The 24,734-nt window shown below is 39.4% G+C and overlaps 1 protein-coding gene across 1 annotated transcript in view; it reads right to left on the bottom strand.

Moving 5' to 3' along the window:
• The window catches only part of LOC124253067 (rap guanine nucleotide exchange factor 1-like), a 132,072-nt gene extending 107,587 nt beyond the window's left edge, over positions 1–24,485 (bottom strand). Inside the window, 2 exon segments of the mRNA XM_046686794.1 lie at positions 8,990–10,095; positions 24,303–24,485. The gene's annotated coding sequence lies outside the window, so the exon portion shown is untranslated.
• Positions 24,486–24,734: the final 249 nt, after the last annotated feature.

The raw sequence follows: 24,734 nt of genomic DNA, 5'->3' as shown, positions 1-24,734 counted from the left end.
CGATGTGACGTAAAACCCAACCCAACTCAACTCAACTGTAAATAATCGAGTCTGGATAAGACAATCCAGTGATCAACAGCATGAGCATCGATCTGTGCAATTGGGAACCGATGACATGTGTCAACCAAGCCAGCGAGCCTGACCACCCGATCCCATTACTCGGAATAAAGAATAAGGTACACAAGACTTTACTATTTGAGTGAAGACCTCACCTTGAAATCCTTAGTGTATAATATAAGCAGTTATTACAACTCAGAGCTCCAGATAAGATATAGCACATGTGTGTACTGTACCCACTGTATTTTTTGGGAGTGGGTATTATGAATGTTGATAGGGTATTACATTTTCCCGTTACCCACTGCTTTCATATATGTGCGCATTTCAGTCATTTTACTCACCTAAGTATATGCCATTGAGTAAGTTTACTAAGCAGGTATGTTCTTGCCTTATGTCATACCTAATCAAAACCAACTTAAACATAATGGAAATGATTTCATAAAAAATCACTTATCTTATACTGACAGTACAACACTTGTCCTATACTAACAGCACAACTTGATAGCAATCGATGTTTTTTCATTACGCAAGCGATTTTTATAAATATATTCCGTACACATTTGTTTCAAACTTTCTGCGTATCTAACATTTTAAATGCGTAATTGGTACGCAACAATTATTTTTCAATGCGTAATTCTATGCGTATTTTACCCGGATACGAAGCTTATCTGGGCCTCTGACAACTGTCTAGTAACTTGTGTAAGAAGAATGGTACTGCCAGGATGTTACCTGCACTGGTTTCACCCACGGATGGCACCAGATGGCCGGCTGCTCTCATAAGTCTATTCTAAAGACCTGTTTTTCTCCAAATGCCAAATGTTGCCTCACAATGTCAATGTAATACCTACTCGACTGCTGCAATAACAGAATGTTTTTCACAAACAAATCAAGAGATTTACAGATAGGTACTGATATGATTATTTGTTAGTCTAATTATGACTATACTGAGTGACAAGTTACTTAGAAATTTACTAAGTAGTAGACTTTATAGGACCCAACTCAAGTACCACATTTACCCCAAGTAAGTGTCCTGTGAAATTATATGGCCCTTCTACAATGCTGTTTTTCTATTAAAAAACCCCAACTAATACACACAAGACTTTGATTTTTTCCGCCTTAAGCATGGAGCTCTTAGATAGATTACTTACACACTGGTCTCAATGTTGGTCCAGAGGCAATTATTTACGCATACATGACATATGAGAAATGTTGTAATGACTTTCATATCTTCTCAAATTTAGGATTTAGGAGGCCCTAAAAACATACCCCATCAACAGCAACCCTCATACACCACGAGATTCCTTAAACTTCAAACATGGCATGAACTGACATCAGACATCAATCTAATAGCTGATAATGTGAAGATTAAATAATATCACTTTACCTTACAACATGTCGCCACGATCCTCATAAAAACAGAGTAACTTAATCACTTGTTTCATAGGGGTTAAAAACATACAGCTAAAACATTTTAAAAATCCAAAATCAAATCACTGCATTATACCAAATATTGTCTTTTGTTTTAGCAAAATTCACAACAGCCTACCAGCAGGTAGATCAATACTCACTATACCAATCACTGGCTTGTCTGATCCAGACGATTATTTACAGGCTGTGTCCATACAGCTGGGAGGAGTTAAAGAACTTAAACACAAAACAAAAAATGTTTCCTGCTTGACATTTTTTCTGGCGCTACAACAACATGAAGACAACCGACAAGGTTGCTGCTGGTTCGTCACTTAGCTGCACATCGAGAAACAGGGTTGTCTCCCTTTCCAATGTTTTTTGCTCTGCACCCGCATCAAATTACCAATTTCAATTTCAAATATTCTGTCTTGGAAATGTCAAAGTGACTTTGACATACGAGAAACTGAGAACGTCACAGTCCCTGTACATGATCTTTGATGCTGGGTACATTGTTAAACATCTGCTGTTACAGGCTATTTACAAACCTATTTAATATCATATCAGCATTTGAAATCGAGTGGGGTTTCATGTTGGCTTCGATCATATCCTTGATGTTAAGTTTTTACCATTAGCATTATGACAGGAACTCTTTGACTTTATGCTTATTTTTCAAAACTGTATTTCACGTGCTTTGCTTTAATCAGCCAAGTGAGAAATTTAATTAACCTTATTGATTATTTTTTTACAAGGGGATGTACACTAAGTGGAGTTTAAGCTGAATGATCATTTGTTGGAATTGCTGACCCGCTGTTTTTAGATTTGACATATTGTTTGAAAAAGATTTGTAAAACTTTTGGGGCCAAAATAAAAAGATACAAAAAGACATAAATGCACAAAAATGAGTGAGTGAGTGAGTTGGGTTTAAAGATGTTTTGAAGAGCATTCCAGTTAGCTATATATGGATGGAAGCCCTAAGTGGTCCAGGCCTTACATGTTTACCACAGTGACACCTTCAAACACTTGACAAACCTTGAAACATAATGAACACCATGTTCATAGGTTCCTGACAATGCCAAAGGGACATAACTCTGTGCAGAGCTGTCATCTTAGATAACCACAAAAAAAAATACAAATTAGCAATGGATTTAACAAAACCGTGAGAAACTAAACAATACGAATCAGAGTTTAACAATTTATAATTGATTTGGGGGAAAATAACCTGAATATCAACATTAGCATTCAATATATTCCAAACTCATAAGCTTTGTGGAATCTGGGAATATCTTTGCATTTTCAATCTCAATAACAGGGAAGAGTACAAACTTTTGAAATCACAACCACATACTCCCTAACTCATGGTGACATTACCACCACTGAGTGTGAACATGGATCAAATGTCCCATACACATCTAAATTCCAAAGTCAAACTTCTTTCTATGATGACACAATTTATACTGGATAAGATAAAAGCAATCGTCATATGATATTTCACTGCTGCAGATGAATATTGCTGATGTGACATTACTTTTAACTCTCTCACGCTATAGATGAGGCTACACTGAACAGAGACAGAGATTCGCAGCTGAAACAATTCTTAACTGTTCATCCTTAGACCAACAAAAGAATTCACCATCACACATGATCTCAAGGCTTTCCTCATAGGATTTCCTCTCAGAATCTCCACTAAGGATCACAATGCAGGAGCTCCACTGAGGATCACAATGCAGGAGCTCAACACAGGATCACAATGCAGGAGCTCCACTAAGGATCACAATGCAGGAGCTCCACTGAGGATCACAATGCAGGAGCTCAACACAGGATCACAATGCAGGAGCTCCACTAAGGATCTCCATGCAGGAGCTCCACTGAGGATCACAATGCAGGAGCTCAACACAGGATCACAATGCAGGAGCTCCACTAAGGATCACAATGCAGGAGCTCCACTGAGGATCACAATGCAGGAGCTCCACTGAGGATCACAATGCAGGAGCTCCACTGAGGATCACAATGGGATCACAATGCAGGAGCTCCACTGAGGATCACAATGCAGGAGCTCCACTAAGGATCACCATGCAGGAGCTCAACATGGGATCATCATGCAGGAGCTCCACTGAGGATCTCCCTGCAGGACGTCCACATAGGAGCTCCACACAGGATCTCCCTGCACGACCTACACATAGGAGCTTCCAGCAGGACCTACACATAGGATCTCCCTGCAGGACCTACACATAGGATCTCCCTGCAGGAGCTCCACATAGGATCTCCCTGCAGGACCTACACATAGGAGCTCCCTGCAGGACCTCCACATAGGATCTCCCTGCAGGACCTACACATAGGAGCTCCCTGCAGGACCTACACATAGGATCTTCCTGCAGGACCTACACATACAGGACCTCCACATAGGAGCTCCCTGCAGGACCTACACATAGGATCTCCCTGCAGGACATACACATAGGAGCTCCCTGCAGGACCTACACATAGGATCTCCCTGCTGGACCTACACATAGGAGCTCCCTGCAAGACCTCCACATAGGATCTCCCTACAGGACCTACACATAGGATCTCCCTGCAGGACCTCCACATAGGATCTCCATGCAGGACCTACACATAGGAGCTCCCTGCAGGAGTTCCACATAGGATCTCCCTGCAGGACCTACACATAGGAGCTTCCAGCAGGACCTACACATAGGAGCTCCCTGCAGGACCTCCACCAAGGATCTCCCTGCAGGACCTACACATAGGAGCTTCCAGCAGGACCTCCACAAAGGAGCTCCCTGCAGGACCTCCACCTAGGATCTCCCTGCAGGACCTACACATAGGAGCTTCTAGCAGGACCTCCACATAGGAGCTCCCTGCACGACCTCCACATAGGAGCTCCCTGCAGGAGCTCCAAATAGGATCTCCCTGTAGGACCTACACATAGGAGCTTCCAGCAGGACTTCCACATAGGATCTCCCTGCAGGACCTCCACATAGGAGCTCCCTGCAGGAGTTCCACATAGGATCTCCCTGCAGGACCTATATATAGGATCTCCCTGCAGGACCTACACATAGGAGCTTCCAGCAGGACCTACACATAGGATAGGCAGGACTCCCTGCAGGACCTCCAGGAGCTCCTGCAGGACCTACACATAGGAGCTCCCCTGCAGGACCTACACATAGGATCTCCCTGCAGGACCTACACATAGGATCTCCCTGCAGGACCTACACATAGGATCTCCCTGCAGGACCTACACATAGGAGCTCCCTGCAGGACCTTAGGATCTCCATAGGAGAATCTCCCTGCAGGACCTCCACATAGGGATCTCCCTGCAGGAGTTCCACATAGGGATCTCCCTGCAGGACCTACACATAGGGATCTCCCTGCAGGACCTACACATAGGAGCTCCATGCAGGAGTTCCACATAGGAGCTCCCTGCAGGAGTTCCACATAGGATGTCCCTGAAGGATCTCCCAGCAGGACCTCCACATAGGATCTCACTGCAGGACCTCCACCAAGGATCTCCCTGCAGGACGTCCACATAGGAGCTCCCTGAAGGATCTCCCAGGACCTCCACATAGGAGCTCCACACAGGATCTCCCTGCAGGAGCCACAGCATGATCTCTACTCACGTTCTTCATGAAGAAACACCCTTCAGGATCTCCACTAAGGAATAGCATACCAAACTCCTCAAAGCAATACAATAGAAATTTTTTCCCAAAAGATCAATACTGTATAATATTTTAACTGAAGCATCCATCCACTGATGACCCAGAAAGCAGCTGATGATGTCGACTGTCAAACACACCAGGCCTTGGTGAATCCTGTGTCCATATTCATCACCTGTGAATCATGTCAGTCTCCCATCTGGACAAACTGATCACATCTCACTGCAGTCCAGTTCTCATTAGCCAAGATACAATTAAAGGACAGACTTGATGTTTTCATGTCAAACTTTGGTCTACCAGGAGGATATGCTGGACTGATTTGATCTCTGAACTAACTCTTGCATTTAAACAAAACACTGAACAGGGAGCATCTCAAAACATCATTTAAACTTTGTACTTAAAATGCCCATGTATGCAGACTTGGTCTCTTTGCTATATGGCTGAAATAATGCTGATGCGAATGTAAAACGTCAACTCACTCACACAGAGGCCCAGATAAGCTGCGTATCCGGGTAAAATATGCATAGAAAATTTCCAATTATGCACTGAAAAATAATTGTTGCGTACCAATTACGCATTTAAAATGTTAGATACGCAGAAAAGTTTATAACAAATGCGTACGGAATATATTTATAAAAATTGCTTACGTAATGAAAAAGACATCGATGGCTATCAAGTTGTACTGTTAGCATAGGACTAGTGTTGTACTGTCAGTATAGGATGAGTGATTTTTTATGAAATCATTTCCATTTGGTTTTGATTAGGTATGACATAAGGCAGAACATTCCAGGCTTAGTAAGCTCACTCAAGTAAACAGTACCCACATGAGCTAAATCTTATCTGGAGCTCTGCTCACACTCACTTAAAACATGAACTGTTTGAGAAGCATTCTAGAAGTTGTAAGTAATAGGAATGACAAGTCTTTATGGAGGATCAACTTATTTGTTGTAAAATAGCGACATCTTGGTTTCGTTTCATGCTTGACAACGGTATAAGTATCTATACAGAAATGTCACTATTGTACTATCAAGAAGTTTATCTCCCATACAGATTTGTCTTTCCCACTCAAAACATGTTTCTGAAACTATAAATATTACTTGAAGACAGGATTTCTTATTTCGGTTTCCTTAATTCCTTAAATGTGATATTTTTGCAGTAAGTATAGTGTTGTGTATTGACAGTGGAATATAACGTTAGGGAAATAATTTATGACTAATCCCTAGACAAGTCTAGATCCAATAAACTAAATAGGTTCCTTCATTCTACATTAAAACAGCAGAGAATGAAAGGTTCTATTGGAAAAAAAATACAATCATTTTTGAGAAATATTTTCACTGATAAAGCATTCTACATTAATTCAGGTACAGTTTGTGTGCAGGATACATTTGTGTCTTTGGGAGGCAAACTGGGGAAAACATCATTAAATTTGATCAAAAAATTAGTTTATATTAAAATTCCTATTTTCCTACATTTTGATTTTATTCAGCGCAGTAATGTAAAAATATGCATTAACACTCCTTCCGCTTTATTGGCCCTGACTGACTGACTGACTGAGTTTGGTTTTACGCTGCTTTTAGCAATATTCCAGCAACATCACGGCGGGGGACACCAGAAATGGGCTTCACACATTGTACCCATGTGGGGATTCGAACCCGGGTCTTCGGCGTGACGAGCCAACGCTTTAACCATTAGGCTACCCCACTGCCCCTTATTGGCCCTGATGGCAGTGATATACAAGTACCAAGACAGACCCATAAGAGTAGTTATAACTAATATCATTATGAATATAATATATTAACATGAACTGGGAATTCTTAAATTACCATGTGGGAATTATGGCGGACATTTGCTGTAGACTTGGGGCTGAATATCTGCCACTGAGCAGGTCAAGAAGTGAATTGGGCGTAGTGCACTTTAACTGTTACAGTCGTGTGGTGGCACAGATGTATGACAGAGCAGGTGATATTACTTAACTTGTTGGCTTTCACATCAAAGAAATCTTATTAGTGAGGACTTCATCTATGCTGTAAAGCCTTCATTTTGGTTAATCATGTCGGAATATTTGGGTTTGTAACCATGCCAACCAGTATCCAACCATACCTCGCCTCTGTGGTCATGAGGAGACAGTGTCGGCCAGCAATAGTGAAAAGTCCGTAGTTGGATCTAGTCCTCACGTGAGGTGTTTTACTCTGTTTTATTACTTAAAGCCATAAGAGGTATTACAGACCTGTAATCTAAATTTGTGGATAACCTTGATTCGTGGATCACGGTAATTATCATGCTATCTCGTAAATTAAGACTCGTATGACGTCACTTTTGATGTACACTCAGTGCCACACCTCACTGACAAAAATGTTCCGAATCTCTGCATTACACGCAAGTACACTAAATATAATTGTCCTGCACTGAGATAAATAGCCCAAGATCACTAATGCCCCTAATACCAAATTTTATTTTTACAAAATGTCAAGTAAAAAAGATACTGTTAGCACCAACCTTTTCACATCTCATCTTCCGCTTTCCTAGGTGTCAATACTTACTGCAATGGGCTGTCGTACATAGTGATATATTGTAACCGACTACCTGATCCACGAAACAAGGTTACATCACATTTTTGGTGCACACAAAAGGGTGATGATTGCAAATGGCTTCGGTAAACAAATATTTCACCTTACAAACATTAGAGTGACTGACTGACTGAGTTTAGTTTTACGCGCTTTTAGCAATATTCCAGCAATATCACGGTGGTGGACACCAGAAATGGGCTTAACACATTGTGCCCATGTGGGGAATCGAACCCGGGTCTTCGGCGTGACGAGCCAACGCTTTAACCACTAGACTACCCTACTGCCCCACATTAGGGTGAACTAATAACTATTCTGATGACAGATACTTTCCATTGCACATACCAGGTAGCAACAATTAATCAAATGTAAGACATTCTTACATTGAAATATTAAATTATTGTGAAAGATATTATCTATTCGGAACAACAATTTACTGTTTAAACTAATTCGACTCTTACTCTTAAAAAATAAAACCTAAAATATATATCTCCTTTCATTATCTTTTTAGAGATTAAAAAATAAACTAAACAGTTTCATTCATAATGAAATCAATTTACTGACAATACCCTGACAAGAAAAACTTAAATCCTATTTTTGGTTATGAGATGCCCCCGAGGGCACCTGTCTACTAAAGTGGCCCAGGAGGTATTTGTATCACCAACTGCTAGTTTGTGGGGAGGGAGCAGGAGGGGGACCGGCCAATTATCTGCCTGGGTGTAGACAAACATTCAACTCAGCATCAGCAAGGTAGAGTGCAAACATTAACCCGCTAATAAGAAAACCATTGAAAAAGACTCTCAACTGACCTTGAAGTTTAACCCCCTACTAGAAAAAGCTCTGAATGTTACATTTCAGGGAAATGCTACAACAAAAGTATGTATTTACAATCAGCTGAAAACCGACATTTTTTATCGAAAGCCTTTTGATGGGTCCAAGTGACTGTCTAGTCAGGAAGAGAAGGATTTACCAAGATCTCCCAACATAAACCTTCCTCTTAATCGCCCAGCTACAGTTGTAAGAATTTTAAGTAGTTAGCTGAATCAAGGACGTGCCGCAGCCCTAAACACTACAGTTAGGAGTCGAGAACTACTCAGACATACCTTGAATTACAAATTCATCACAAACATTCGGCTTAGTCACAAAGTGTTCAATTATTCACATCAAAACAAATCATGAATCTAACCATTACAAATCAATCCTTTGATAATTGTAAATAATTAAACTAGTTTAATGTAATTAGCAGATAAGTAAACTTAATGTTAAATTCTTTTATTCATGGAGTTTAAAATAGACAAGTTGTGTAGAACCTACGGTGAGTGTTTGGGGTGAGTTTCCTGTAGGCAGCGTCATCCATTGACTCTCCCATCACTGGTGTTCCTAATCATAATGAATTCATCCCACCAGAAGTCAGTTGTCCTACTCATCCATTAAATCCACACATTTCCATTTCCATCACAAACGTCCTCATTTGAAGAATTCGTCTTGGCTCCTGTCTCCAAATCTTGTCAATCTACTAATTCTCATTGATCATCAGAAAACAATTATGAGTCAGAAACGTCTGTCGAATACATAACGGTGATTGCACTCTGTTAAATCCACGGTAGTGCGCAAAGTACACAAGGCAATGACAGTATGCTCATCCACTGCAGGATTCAACTCTGCCTCACTCAGTTTAAAATGTATGCACACTGCAGAGTCTCTAGCAGTGAAAGCAAGCGAGTGGAGATAAAGGTAATTTCGTATCTTGTCTCCCGAGCTGAGAGGGGGATTTCTCTCAAGCCATGACTCATCCGAGATAGGCTAAACAAGCTTCAACTCCAGTTTTTGTTTCCGCACATATTTTTAACACAATGGGTTTCACGGTTTGTTGAATAGTGATTCAAATTCAACCATCAAGGAAAGATGAAATTATTACAACATTGTGAAATATTTCTAGTTGTACTCAATGTTAATGTATTAACAGAACAAGTCCAGGTAGCTTCAGAGCTGCTTCATAAACACTGCAGGCTAGCAGTTATTCCTTAAAGGTTTCACATATCTTGAATGATGAATTTGATCCCAACATCCCAACACAAGAGTTAATGTATATCGTTGACTTATCCTCCTGCTCTCTCGACAATGTCACGTCTCAGTGGATGCATTCAAAGAGAGTACCTCCGACCCAGAAACACCAACCTTTCAATCCTGCCACTGTGATCCACATCCAGACTTGCAAACTTCACATTAAAAAGTCGAAATTTAATCGGATGCTAAAAACAACAAATGCTCCAGCCAGGCCCATCCTTTGTGAGCTCGTCTCCTCTCCACTGAATATTTGAAAATTTTAAATAGTCCTCAAATTAAGTTTGATCCCAAATCTTGTACATGCGGCTTGCAAACACTAACTGGTGGGTCTAACTAAGACCTGAGATGGGGACCTGGAACATTGAAGGCCTGATGACTCATACTAACTAATAATGCATTCACTATTGATCGATTCTGTGAGGAGCTACCGGAATCGCTTCAGTGTCGCTTCAATATCAATCGTAGGAGGCAGCAAGCATGCTAAACAGTTTCGTACAGCTGAACCAATTCTACATAGCCCAGTTTTTGAGGTAAAACAATAGGAAGCCGCAGACAGGCCGAGGGAGTGCGTGTTGTATTGTCGACCATGAAATGGTTCACCTAGACGTAGCCATACATCACTTGAATGTACCATCATGCAGTAGATCAATACATAGGAAGTTGCCACCATGCCCTGGTTCACTCCTGCTGGCAGAGTGTCTGTGTGTTTATGGAAATCACCAGAATTAGTACTTTCTCATCATAATGTTTCCTCTCAGCACAATGTGCCAAGTCAGCAGAAATTTCCTGCCTTGTGAATTGGTTACAAGGCAACAGATTTTTTCAAGATTTTGTGGCATTGTCTGAAAGAATAAGCCCACTGAGATATAATGAAGCATCGATAATCGGTAAGGTGATTTAGTTTAAAAATTCATTTCCATGGAAACAGGAAGAAAAGAATATTTCCTGCAGTAAGTTAGAGCACATGCTCTCACTATCACCTGCTATTTAGTAACAACTGAAATCACCATGAACCTAATGATGAGTGGAAGGGTGTAAGCAAGTGGAAGGTGTTGTAAGAATGTCATCACAGAATAGAATACAAAATCACAGCATTTTTAAGTAATCAAGCCAAGTATCAAACAAATATGAGAATGACCAAGTCAGCTGACTCCAGCTTCACGACAGCCTTAAAACCAGTGGTAGATAGCATGAACAACATGCATACTGGGACACAGAAAACTGAAGAGTGAGTGAGTGTTTAGTCTTATGTAGCTTTTAGCAATATTCCAGCAATATCACGTCGGGGGACACCAGAAATGGGCTTCACACATTGTACCCATGTGGGGAATTGAACCCAGCCTTTGGCATGACGAACAGACGCTTTAACCGCTAGGCTACCCCACCGCCCCACAAGTATATTAACAGGTTATGGCTGAATGCACTGCACACAAAGATGTGGCCATGATGAATGCAGTGCACAGAGAGATCACTATGACTATTCATTGCTTAACATCCCATTGATCCATTGGACATCCCATAATACATCACTCACTGGTGTGCATAATTGACAACAGTAGAGCACATACATACAACATGCTGATGAGTATATTGTTACTTTAGGTGTCCAGCTTAACTAAACCTTTAGATTTTAACCTAAACTTTTAAAAAAAATTGTATCAAATTTTAAGTTCTAAGTAGCCTGATTATAATATGTGTATTATTATGGTCATCAATTACTTATCAACCTAATTTAGGATATGGTAGAGTATATTTTACTTGACACATCTTAAAAGCTCAAATTCCATGACTATATCATTGTATTAAGTTACTTCTAAACACAATTAAACAATTTGTCCCGGATACTGGATGACATTTCCTGTCCTTGGTGCAAGACATTTGTTCGATTAATGTGATTTATGATGCATTCTAATCAGATACACATCTCGTGACATTTTAATGTTTACAGGGTGTCCATACCACACCTCCAGGACATACAGAGGAAGTAATCCCCATCTCCCAGTTCTTTGTCCCTGTCCTCACTCCACCCCTCGTGACGCCCCAGCAATCCCCACGCGGCTATCAAAGGGACTAATTATGACTGTAACTATCCATGTCGGCCAGATGGTCAGTGTAGAAGCCCACTCGGGATCTCCATCTTCATCTTAACAATGGCCGCAGAAAGCTCCCCACTTGAGGCGATCATGGCTTTTGTGTCAGTTGAAGGAGACTAAGCCACGTGATTATTCTGCAGTCACTACCCACTGTGATATAATGACATAGAGTACTCACAAAACTAATGAATTAATACCACTGTGGGCTAACATTCTTCTTTCGTGACCTTCAGAAATAGGTCAGCTTCAATCTTAGCCTTTTCCTGCCTTCTTTGTTCTTTTAAGGTTTTGTGGCAATCCCTAGGTCTTCAGCAACCCATGTTTTTCGTGAGACGTGACTATCAGGATCGGGTGGTCAGGTTCTGTCACAGGGATGATGCAAGGCACCATATCCAATTACACAGATTGATGCTTATGATGTCAATCACTGGATTGTCTGGCCCAGAATTGAATATTTCACCATCATATAGCAGGAATATGAGTGAGCATTTAATTACACAACACTCATATCACTCTAGTTTTTGCTCCAGGTCATGCTACAATGAAAAACATAAAAACCAAAAACTGTTCTTCGTTTAGTTGCATCCCTGCCGATCTGCTAGTTAATAGCAACATTGTAACAAGGTCATGGCAGACATTAAGGAGATCTTGGGGTTGGAGCTGCAGAGTTGCACTTCAGTGATGCTTCACATCTCTACAGTGTTATAAAAAAACTGGCTGATCTTAGTTTTGAACAAATGTTCCATGTATTCTTGCAGAAAGAACTGTTTAAATTAAAGTCGCAGAATAATAGATCATACACTTTTCGTTTAAAGTTTCACAAATTAGACTCGCAATAAATTAAAAAAATCCCCTAAAATTATCTATGAGGATTTTTTCCCGACAAATGAATGACTAATGATCTCTAACCTGACTTCATCCAATATGACTGGAATTATATAATGTGTTCAATTTGAAACAAATGAAACATCAAAATAATTCGTGACTGATAAAATGATGCTGGGCATGTTGAAGATCCAAGAAACATTGATTTAATGGACTTGTCTGGTAATCACAAAGATTAATGTAGAAATACTGTAGTTTGGGTTGTCATGTGGACCACACTTCCTGCCTATAAGCATTGTCTTATCAGTTTCTGCTGTCTGCCATTAACTATTAATTTCACAATTTACGAGCTTTGATATATCAATAAGTAATTATCGTGTCTAACACTCGGGGTGAAGGTTACAGCTACCTTGTTCATGACTTGACAGTGAGATGGTTCTCTGTCACATCTGCCCTCATCTAGACTGACTGACTGAGTTTGGTTTCACGCAGCATTTAGCACTATTCCAGCAACATCACGGCAGGGGACACCAGAAATGGGCTTCACACATTGTACCATGTGGGGATTCGAACCCGGGTCTACGGTGACGAGCCAATGCTTTAACCACTAGGCTACCCCACCCCCCTCCTCTCATCTAGAATGTTAGAGATAATGATTACTTCCTTGATATATCAAACCATAGTGAAATCAATTATTAATCACAGAAAGCAGTAAATGATAAGACAATACTTACAAGAGGGAACTGTGGTCCAAATTACAATCAACCAAACCACAATATTTCTACATTAATCTTTATTGTTTAATGAAGTTAGTAGCAGTGTTGGGAGTTGGTTGAAATCTCACAATTGATATTTGGTTCATTACCAATGAGCAATCATACTAAAAAAATCAGTTAGCGTAATTTTTCAGATCTTCCTATACAGGTTGTTATTGCAGATAAGTATAAGATGGGTCTCTGTTGTTTTTGTTTTTATTTAGAAACAGCGCAAATTGCATTTGCAAATTTCACATCCATTGTAAAATGATGCAACTTACTACACTAAAGTGATGACTAATATATCATGAACATAAACTTCCTGGAGTCTTCAAAAAATATTCAGTCATGACTTTTCAGTAAGTGAAGTGAGTTTTCTAAGATTTAAACATGTTTTCAGGCCCTGACAACTTCTAAGATCTGTTCCATCTGTTTCAAACACTAAAACAGTGGTTCCAAAATCATTTGTGTTCAATTATGAGAAAATGTGATCGATTGCTTGGTTGTTTGGTCACTGCGACCAGTCTTCGATTATTTCAATTAATCAGAACACCCCTAGTTAGTAGTGAATTACATTTACCACTACAGACACCTATGTTCCAGCAATATCACTACTGCCTGAAAATTGTCAAGTCTGGACCAGACAAACCAATTCCTGAAAGAATAGATCCAAACCACTGTGTGTATGGGTGAGCAAGGCTTTACATCAGCAATATCACAGCAGCAGACAACAGACATTGGCTTTAAACATTCTGCCCATGTAGGGAATCAAACCCAGATCTTCAGCAAGACAAGCAACCACTTTATCCACTAGGCTACCACATCATCGGGGCATGATCACATAGAAGTCAGCAAGTCAAACTATCCAATCCATTATGTTAACTGTTTATGACAAGCATAAGTGACCATGGTTACTTGGGATCAACTTTTCCCAGGAATCCCCACATGGAATTGCAGACGGACTACAAATATGTTAAGGCAGGGTCTGGTGGACTGTTGATATTGCCAAAAGTCAGACCTAATTTGGTATTAGTTTATTGAAACATTTATCAATAGTCATGTCTGGCAATCAGCAGACGACCAAACATCTCTGACAGACGGCACTGTTGGGCCAGTGAGTGTTTTCAGTTTGAGAAGGACAGCTTGTTTCAGTACCCACTGACCTACTGTCCTGTGTTGCCAGTGACCAATCTCCGACTTGAATGGTAGAGTTCAAGTCTACTGATTCACATACGGTGTGTATTTGTGTAGATGAACACATTATCTAAAAAGTATATAAACACTGAAGAATTCACTTATTTATTGATGACTGATAGAATTGAATATTCATAAATTTTCTAAAAAGGGTATTTTTCCTTGAGATTGAATGTTATTTATCAATACGAGATATGCAACATGGAATATATCCAGGAATTTAAGCCAGACAGAAAATAGCAAGGCTAATATCTAGTCTCTGAATCAACATATTTTACAGAAAAAAAACTGTTCATAAAAATAATCCTGAAACATAATGAAAAGGAACCCAGAGACTTTCCTTATTTTCAGAAACTATGGAAATCTAGACTTGCCACATAATCTAGACTTGCATGGGCTTTCTTGGATATATTTATTTCAGTGTCTGTATGACATACTAGAAAATAACCAACATTCATATATAATGTTAGGGGTGAAACAGTAAGCACTTACCACAGTACGGTACGTATTGCGGTACAAGGCCTTTGGTTCGGTTCGTGTCGGTTCGGTATATGAGAACTTACTTCCAGGAAAATAGTGTCCGTCTTGCAAAGAAATGCATAGATTTTGACCAAATGATTCGATTTCTAGACATTTTAGAAAAGGTTTAAAAAGGTTAATATTATAATAACATAACGTTATGACAACTGAAAATACTGAAATTTTGGATTGCTTTACAGTATACCGAACCGAAGACAAAATACTGCAGTTGTACTAATACCGCGGTATACCGTTTCACGCCTATGTAATGTGACAGTGATGTGGTGGCCCTGTCCTGATAAAGTAACACTGTCAACATGGTCAAAACATGGCACATAAATATCTTGTTATTGTTTCAATGAATACCATGGCTCCAGATAATTTTTCAACATGAGGAGTACGTACTCCTTATTTTTTCAATACAGGAGTACTGAAAAAACTTAGAGTATATTTAGAGTACTAAACTTAAGAGTACATTTAGAGTACTAAATGGAATTTAATGGCGTATCAGTAATCTTGTGTTTCGTTTCATGTATGCACCACAACATTGCAAGTCTTGTGCAAACAGGTCAATAAACAATAAAACAATACTTTTTCAGATAAATACGTCTGTAAATGATTCTAAGACCGTACACCACTGTCGTGGTGCGTATCTGCTACGCGTTCTAAATTATTTCCTACCGTATCGTGCATATTTTGTATCAGTACATACGCCGATACGGCCTTTATCTGGAGCCCTGAATACAATGAATAATACATCTCTTGCTGAATTTTGGGGGGATCCGTTAAAATGAATATTTTATTTATAACCCAATATTTATGATATCTATCATATTCACCTCATAGTTGATTCATTGCAGCCCTAGTAATTACCCAATATATTTTTGTCAGTTTGCATACTCATATCTATTTGCATATAATTATTTTGTGATCGAATGCAGACATCACACACATGAACTCCAGTCATGTCTCGTCTTGAGAGCTTATGAAACAAATGAGAAGTAACCTCAAACAGTATTTAAGGGGAATTATATTTCAAAATATATACTGAGTGGTGCATAAATACTAAGCAGACTGGGTCCAATGGAGTAAAATATACCAAACACCCAATGAAAACAATCAATATTGAATGTGAATAACTTGTGGGTAAATATACACAGGTTAAAAAGCCATCTGGAGTCCTGATATTCCATACATTCCTTGTAATAACAGTATGGTAATATCACTACTTTACCTGTATCCCCACAGGGGTTCTCTACCAGATATACTGCTATAGTGCTAACATATTCACTGTCTCAAGCTGAGGTTTCCATACCATCCCTCAATCTGTATGTAATCTTTATCACTGGCCCTAGACTAATGCTTAGTCTCTGAATTTATCTATATATATATATAAAATATGAGTCCGGATATTTCTTCTTGTCAAATCTCCTTTATATCTGCACAAGATCTTTTCGCCGTTCAACGGCTATTCAGGTGTACAATGAAAGCTGAGTGTCGTAATAGGCGACACATAACGGTAATAGCTGTGTCGTCATCATTACTTTTTTTTAAGGAACAAACAAATAGAAGGATACATGTTGCAGTTCTAACCAGGATCATAATTAGACCAATCATAGTCAAATATAAAAATTGGGATTTCCTTAACTTCTTTTGAGCACAAATCAACTCAGATTTTCGCAGACACCCCAGTTCTCGTGATAACCCTAATACTTTTCCATTTACTAAGTCCAATTTACTAAACTAAGAATAATTCCTAATTTATCCAGCACACTAATATACAGAGTTACACAGTAAATTATCTTCCCTGGTTAGGATATACAGACCACCACTCCATATTCAAAACACATATCCCAGGAGCATTGACCTCTAAGAGTCATTTCAGTGAGATTCCCTTGAGCTTCCATCACATTAGAATGCCGTGTAACCAGTATCTATACATCATTCACCACTGGCTGTACATTAACTCAATGTCTACCACCAGAATATCAGTCTATCTATGGCAATGCACCTACATTATTTGCTGAGTGAGTGAGTGAGTTTAGTTTTATGCAGCTTTTAGCAATATTCCAGCAATATCACAGCCTGGTTCACTGAGTCTGCTGCACTAACGCTTCGACACTGACCTCGGCAATCACTACCTATCAGTGCTGGGTGACACGCCATATATTTACTATGGAAAACTCTGCAAACGGGTGATTAGAATTTTTTCATAGCATTTTCATCGATACTGTGGCCACCAGATATGCCACCAGAAATCATATCGCCTAGCAGTGATGGCCGCCTTTCGGCAGTCATTGCCGGGGTCATTGTCGAAATGTTAGCGCTGCAGGCTGGCAATATCATGTCAGGGGACACCAGAAATGGGCTTCACACATTGTACCCATGTGGGGAATCGAACCCAGGTCTTCGGAGAGACGAGCGAACACCTTAACCACTAGGCTAACCCATCACCCTGCTTATTGACTGATATGATAGTATTATCCATGCCCTCAAATACTTAAAAATATTTGACACACATCACCTATTTGGATGGATTTCAAGCAAACAACAGATTGAGCAGACTTGGAAAAGTTTAAAAATAAACTTTCTGACTTTTGGTCCAGGTCAATTGAAATTATAATCAAACTTAATCAAGTGTCGATCAGAAACGCATGGTTCAACATCACCTCTGTATTGTGAGAGTCGTGCATCTAACCTCCTAAACAGTATGGTGATAGCAAATTAAAAGCCCTATCTCAAATAAAACAAATTATTCTTGGGATTAAATCATTAATTATCTTCTTCGAAAACTTTGAAATATTCTTTCATCTTGAAAAGGACTGAAATATAAAGACCTTAATTTCAAATTATGCAAATGTGTCTTGAAATTGATACTCTTTAACTTCCTTTGTTCAATAGAAAATACCATGTCTGTTTGACATCTTATTATTGATAGAATTATCAGGTTTTCTCTGACTTGGTTATTTCAAGTTATTGCCGATGATTTGATTATTCAAAGGCTGCTGTTATATAGCTGCATTAGACTCCAAAATAGAACCCATGAAGATCCGGGGTAGAAGTGGTCTTCAGTAACCCATGCTTGTCATAAGAGGCGACTAACGGGATCAATTGGTTAGACTCGCTGACTTGGTTTACACATGTCATCGTATCCCAATTGTGTAGATCGATTCTCATACTGTTGATCACTGGATTGTCTGGTCCTGACTTGATTATTTACTGACTGCCACCGTATAGCTGGAATATTGCTGAGTGTTGCGTTAAACAACCAGCCAACTAAACAAATAGAACAGTTCCCCCGCAACTATGCTTCCTCCTAGAGGGGACAAAGTAGATGATTTGTTTTAGGCTTGCTGACTTGGTTGATCGTGAGTCACCATGAAACATAAATGTCAGTGGCTGTGTTCATAACGTTCACCATCAGTATGCATCATTTTCTGCAAAATTTGTTCATTTTAGAGACTAGATGTTAGTCTAACACTCACCCTATAGTCTGTTTGCGGTGAAAACGTACCGATGAATTTCACTTTAAACAAAAACGTAAATCAAATAAAGTGAAATTAAGATTGTGAATCCTCACAATTTTTCCTTGCCAACAGAACATTTATATCTCAGAATTTTATTCAACTCAGGATAAAAGTTGTTTAACAAATGATCATAGATTCAAATTGCTATTATTGGTTTGTATTACAAGGGTGTATGAACATTAAATGAAACACTGAGAACAAGTAAGCTTGGTCTAAGCTAATGTTCATCGCGTACCGCACGTGCATTTGTTTTACTGTTCCAACTACTGCGCTTATTTGTGGTCGAAAATAGAAAAATTTAAATTAATAGAGAAATAGAAAAATTCAAATTAATTTAGACATTAAAGATAATCCCATTTCAGATAAATATCTAAAGCAAGTCTGACTTTTGGATCTAACTGTACACTAAGACTTCTGCAAACCAAGTAATATTCACACCTCGTCTCAACTTCATGCAGGCTCCACATTTGCTGAGGTCTTTTTTTAGATTTAGATGACTACTTCTTGCAATATCCCAGCCAGATCAATATTCCAAAAATGTCTAAACAGATCACGAAGGAATCAATGACGACTCGGGTATTTTGAGAACATCATTACCCAGTCCTCACAAGTGCCAAGCAATATTGAAGGTGATTGGCATTTCCATTGCAGCAATGCCAAATAAGTGATATTTTTGCAGTCGGTATTGTTGACGGATGTATTGAAACCTATATTACATATCTACTTACCGATAGCTGTGACACGATTACAGCACTTTCTGCGACCAGTAGCAGGAAACACTGGTCGTTAGTCTGGAAAGTTCCATTGCCAGTGATATCGTAATTAACAAATGTCTTGATTAACGAATCATTGATGTAGAGTAATACTCTTTGTGTCGATGTAGACGTTCCTGAGGCTAATCACGCAGAAAATGGGTAAATGGGAACCAGATTGCATTTCGCTGGATTTCCATTTCAAGTCTCAACAAGCTGATGTATGTATCATGGTTATATCAAACAATAAATCGAACATTATAATCTCTACTACCTCATAATATGATTACCTCTATTTATCAAATCATTCATTTTTTACATTTAACTTCATAAAAACTGTATTAATCTGTCTGTTTTTCCGATTTATAATGTTAAAAAATTTGTATGGCGCCTGAAGCCAAGGTTTGCTCTAAGGCTCTTGGTCGAATGCTCTGTGGAAAAGAACTGTTTTTAGTTCTTTTTTGAATGGAATTATGTCTGACAAGTTTTCAAGTTTTCAGGTAGTTGGTTCCATAACAGAGGACCTGCTTTGGCGAAAGCTCTATCGCCATAACTCGTTCTGCGGGTAGAGGGCACTACTGCTTGTTTTAAAGAGGCTGATCTCAGGGTTCGTGATGGCTGATACCATGACACTAGTTCAGTCAGGTATTCTGGAGCTTGGTTGTGAAGGGCCTTGTGTACAAACACCAACACCTTGAAGACAATTCTTTGTCTGATTGGCAGCCAATGCAGTGTACGTAATGTTGGCGTTATGTGTTCATATTTGCCTGCACCAGTGATGAGTCTTGCTGCTGCATTTTGTACTCTGGTGAGTTTGTTGAGAGTTTGCTGCGATATGCCAAACATCAGGGAGTTGCAATAGTCCAATCGTGAGATAACCAGTGCTTGGACTAATGACTGGATAGCTGATCTGTCAATGAAGTGCTTGATTTGGCTGATGTTTCTCAGATGGAAAAAGGCGGATTTACAGACAGTGTCTGCATGCCGATCCATACTCAGGGAGGGGTCAAAGATAACTCCGAGGTTTCGAGCTTGATCACTTGGTGATATTGTGCTGTCTTCTATCTTTAAGGTTGGGAAATCCATTTTCCCTGATAGAGACCTTGGCCTCAGGATCAAAAGTTCTGTCTTGTCATTGTTCAACTTTAGGTAGTTGGTAGACATCCAACATCTTAGTTTTGAGATGAGATTCATTGTGACCCCTTTATCACCGATCCTTCCACACATAGTTCCTACAGCATGCCGATGCTTCTGAAGTCTGAGCTATAGAGAATTGGTATACACTTTGTTTGGAGGACAAAAGCAAATAAACAACAACTAAACAATTAAATGTGGTTCACTGCTGCATGTTGAACAATATGATAGCCACATGCACAAAACTAGTTTCAGTATGGATTTATACCACTGCCTTGACCAAGCTGTATGAGGCTCCCTAGAGCTCCACAAACTTGTAATAAGACAACTTACTAGTAAATAGAGATTTGGTAGAGGCAAATGTGTGAGTAAATTGGGCCATGAGTGCCGTGTTTGATGAAGGTAGAGAACACTCATAAATCTAGCGTAAATATCGAAATAAATATAAGAATTATTTTGGCAAACTAGTCCAGTCCAGGTCATTGTTCTTAAAACAATCCCAACCCTTCACCTGTCATATCACTCTGTCAAGGTTTAGCCATCAAAGTCTGTCTCACAGACACTAAACAAAGAATAAAGTTAAAAATGAATCTAATTCAAGTCTAGATTGCCTCAGCTCTGTATTTAAGCTTTGTCCTGGGCCACACTTTTTATTCTGTACAACATATTTTTAAATAACTGCATTTCTGGGACCAAACAAGCGCAATGCTTGGCAGAGGCCTGGAGATATATCTTAACAAACAGCCGAGCCATGTGCAACGTTATCATCCCACTCACCAACCTTGCATGTCCAGTAAGGTAAAGCTCACCAAAATAGTACCTATCTTGCTCTCTATTCTTGTCTGCTGAGTAAACAGGCAGGAGGGAAGCTACACATACCCACGGTGGAAGCAGTTAAATTGACTTCTTCATCAAAGACTATTATTAGCCAAATCCTTGGGAAGCTGATCCATCAGCTATTCTAGCTGTCATAACATTAATGATGAAAGTGGAGAAGGATTATCTTCCCTTTTCCGGACACAGCTAGACAGTACTTGATAATATGAAGAATTTCTCCCACAGAAGTCCATTCAAAACAGTGTCCTGATCAGTGATAAATGGATGTCAGGTTCAGTTCCTTATTTGGAATTTACCATATCTTCCATTTCTTTTCAGGTGACTGATTGACTTGCCTATGGATGAGTTTGTGATGAGTTCCACCAACCACACATGTTTTACACATGATTTTGCTGGAAATGTACAATCAACTCTGTTAATAGCAGAGATTTCTTACGAATATTTAAGCACTTAAGTCACCTATATTTACAATACATTACATGGACAAAATAGATCACACTGTAAGTTCCAATGGGTGGAGAAAGTGCAGCTTCTTAATCATTATGTAAATTTTAGAACTAATCAAAATTGTAAATTACAAGTGACATATAGCAGACATTTCAGGTAAAAATCAACATCAACTTCAGAGGTGAGGTGAAATTGGATTTAACGTCGTGCTTGAGAATATTTCGCTCATATGACGACGTGCATGCGTGTGTGTGTGTATGTGCGGCTGCTTGTACTAGCCCAGACTTAAGCTGGTTTTATAGTGCTAGCCCACAGAGATACCATGCCGCAGTGAAGCATGAATACCCCACTCAGACACATTATACTGACTCCGAGCCGATCAGTCCTTGTTGTACCCATTAATGCGGCCAGGCAGGGACCAACAAGTACCATATTTTAACGTCTTTTGGTATGGCTGTTCGAACTTCGACCTTCCGCTCTCGCTTACACCACGCGGAGGCGGTCACATCAACTTCAAGTATCAGTCCCATTCAATGTTGATTTTCTTGAGGTATTGTTGAGGCTTGAGGTATCTCAACATGTGCATTTATAAGGTGTTATGCCCCTTAGGTCAAGGAGTAAATAGTAAAAAGACAAGCATAGCCAGTGTATGAAATAAGGCTCGTCCGACCGCCCGAGATGGGTTAGATTTCAGACGGACGGTCTAGATGTACAGTTAGCCAGCCCGATGATCTGGTAAAAAATTAAGATGTTATATATACATCTGAGTCATATCTTGGTGTCTGGTCTGGTTAAATCCATTTTGGACTGGTAACATTTTGAAGTTACCAGCCCTGATGTCTGGCTGGGGTTTTGGCTTATTTCATACATTGGCATAGTCCACAATACTTTGTCATTCGTCGTTATTATCAAGTGTGACACAGCACACTGGCTGCATAAAACATATCAGCGTATAACTTCTTTATTCTCAGTATGAGTGTGTGAAGCATTCCAACCAACATATCAAATTCTTGTTTTTCAAAAATGATGGTAAAATCATGATGCCACACTATTATATTTATATGGACATGTTACGATCCTGTTCACCCAAACGGGTGCTCTCACTGTGTCTTCTTCTGCTAATAGTAAGGTGAGGTGCTCTGAAATTGGGTTTTACGTGTCTTCTTCTGCTAACATTGAAATTTTTGGATCCCAGATAGTAAAGAAATGGAACCGAGTTGTTTATGAAAGCTGACTTTTGATTGCTGAAAAAGATGACAAGTCTTCGTCTGGATTGGGCAGTCAATTTTTGCTCAGGGTTCAGTGCATTGTATCACAGTAGATATCATGTAAAAGTAACTGATTTCAAGTGAAAGTGAACTGTTACATGTACATATATCCCATATGTATTCCAATACATTACTTCCCTATTTCATATGGTACATCTGAACCCAAAGTATACACTATGAGATTTATATTACAAAACTTGAAAAAAATATGGTTCTATAAAATGCTCTAAATATTGGAGCACCATGTGACTTGAGTATGCTGTTTTGCTGTTTTGAGCAATATTTCAACAACATGTCAGGGGAAACCAGAAATGGTCTTCACACATAGTACCAAGGTGGAGAATCAAACCCAGGATATCAGAATGATAAGAAGGCTATAACCACTAGGCTACCCCACTGCCCTGCATTTGTTCAACCATTTTGTTCTGGAAGGTAGGGGAGGGTGTGTCATCCATTTTGTACACATGTACTTAGGGGGTCAGCAATTTTGTACACAAAAATAACAAAAGTGTATGCTTAAAAGTTACAGGAGGGATTGATTTTGAACATATATGCATCATTGGTGGGGGAGGAGCTGGGGTAGGCACTTACTTTGTACATACACTTTAGGGGTGCCATTCACATTGTACATGCTTCTCCATACAAATCATCATCACAAACTTCTATGGAACAAGTCTCTATGCTCAAAAACTCTGAACTGGTTGAATTGGCCAAACACGATATCTTGTATTCCAGCCAGTGCAAAGTAACCTATATGCTGGACTATTTTAACCCATGACATGCACCGATTTTTTCACAGTCCAAGGCTCTGTAGTAACATGAAACTCCACTATCTGTGAAGTTAAACTGTCCAATCAGATTTGTACTTGTGAATTGCGTATATAGGCATATACGTATGTATGTGAACACACACACACACACACACACACACACACACACACCATATAAAGAAACATACCAATAAATCGAACACCTATGAGTTACCTTGTCTGTATTGACATGTGTAGTCAGAATGACAATGCAGATGTAAATACTGTTAATCAAGATACAAAAAAACCCAACAACATCACATGTATCCACTGAATTGGCAAGCTGTATGGGGTGGATGCAATAAATAATATTTTTCACTCAAACTCACACAAACACAGCCCACGCGATGACATGTGTAACGATGAAATAGATCACTCGAAACAAGCGACAACCACTCACCTGCTTTAGCGTCGCCGCTTGATGACATTTACTTCGTAAAATAGGTTTTACGTCTTGTCAGAATCCTAGGAACTGATCCACACATAAGGGTCACAAATCATTCTTCATCTAAACGTCAACAGATGCTTTGAAACTTATAAAAACAGTCTCATATTTGAAGGTTGGACATCAATAACAGAATAACACAGGTAGTTGGGGTAATATGAAATGTGGAATGGACATTGATGCGGATCCGGAGTCGCCACAGAGATAAAAGGAAAATCGATATGAGTGACAGGCAATCGGTCAATAACCAGACCGCATGGATTCGTCTTTGTTCCATTATGTCAAATTCACACAATGATTCTGATCTTTAAACATTTGTTGTATGAAATGAAATATTACGTTTTGGGTGATTTAATAAAAATATATTTGCACGATGTCCATGACGAA

This window comes from Haliotis rubra, unplaced genomic scaffold, assembly GCF_003918875.1.
Source record: "Haliotis rubra isolate DU_JTF1 unplaced genomic scaffold, ASM391887v1 Scf530, whole genome shotgun sequence".
NCBI classification, from domain to species: Eukaryota; Metazoa; Mollusca; class Gastropoda; order Lepetellida; family Haliotidae; genus Haliotis; species Haliotis rubra.
Note: the sequence above shows the minus strand (reverse complement) of the source record. Positions and strands in the feature narration are given on the sequence as shown.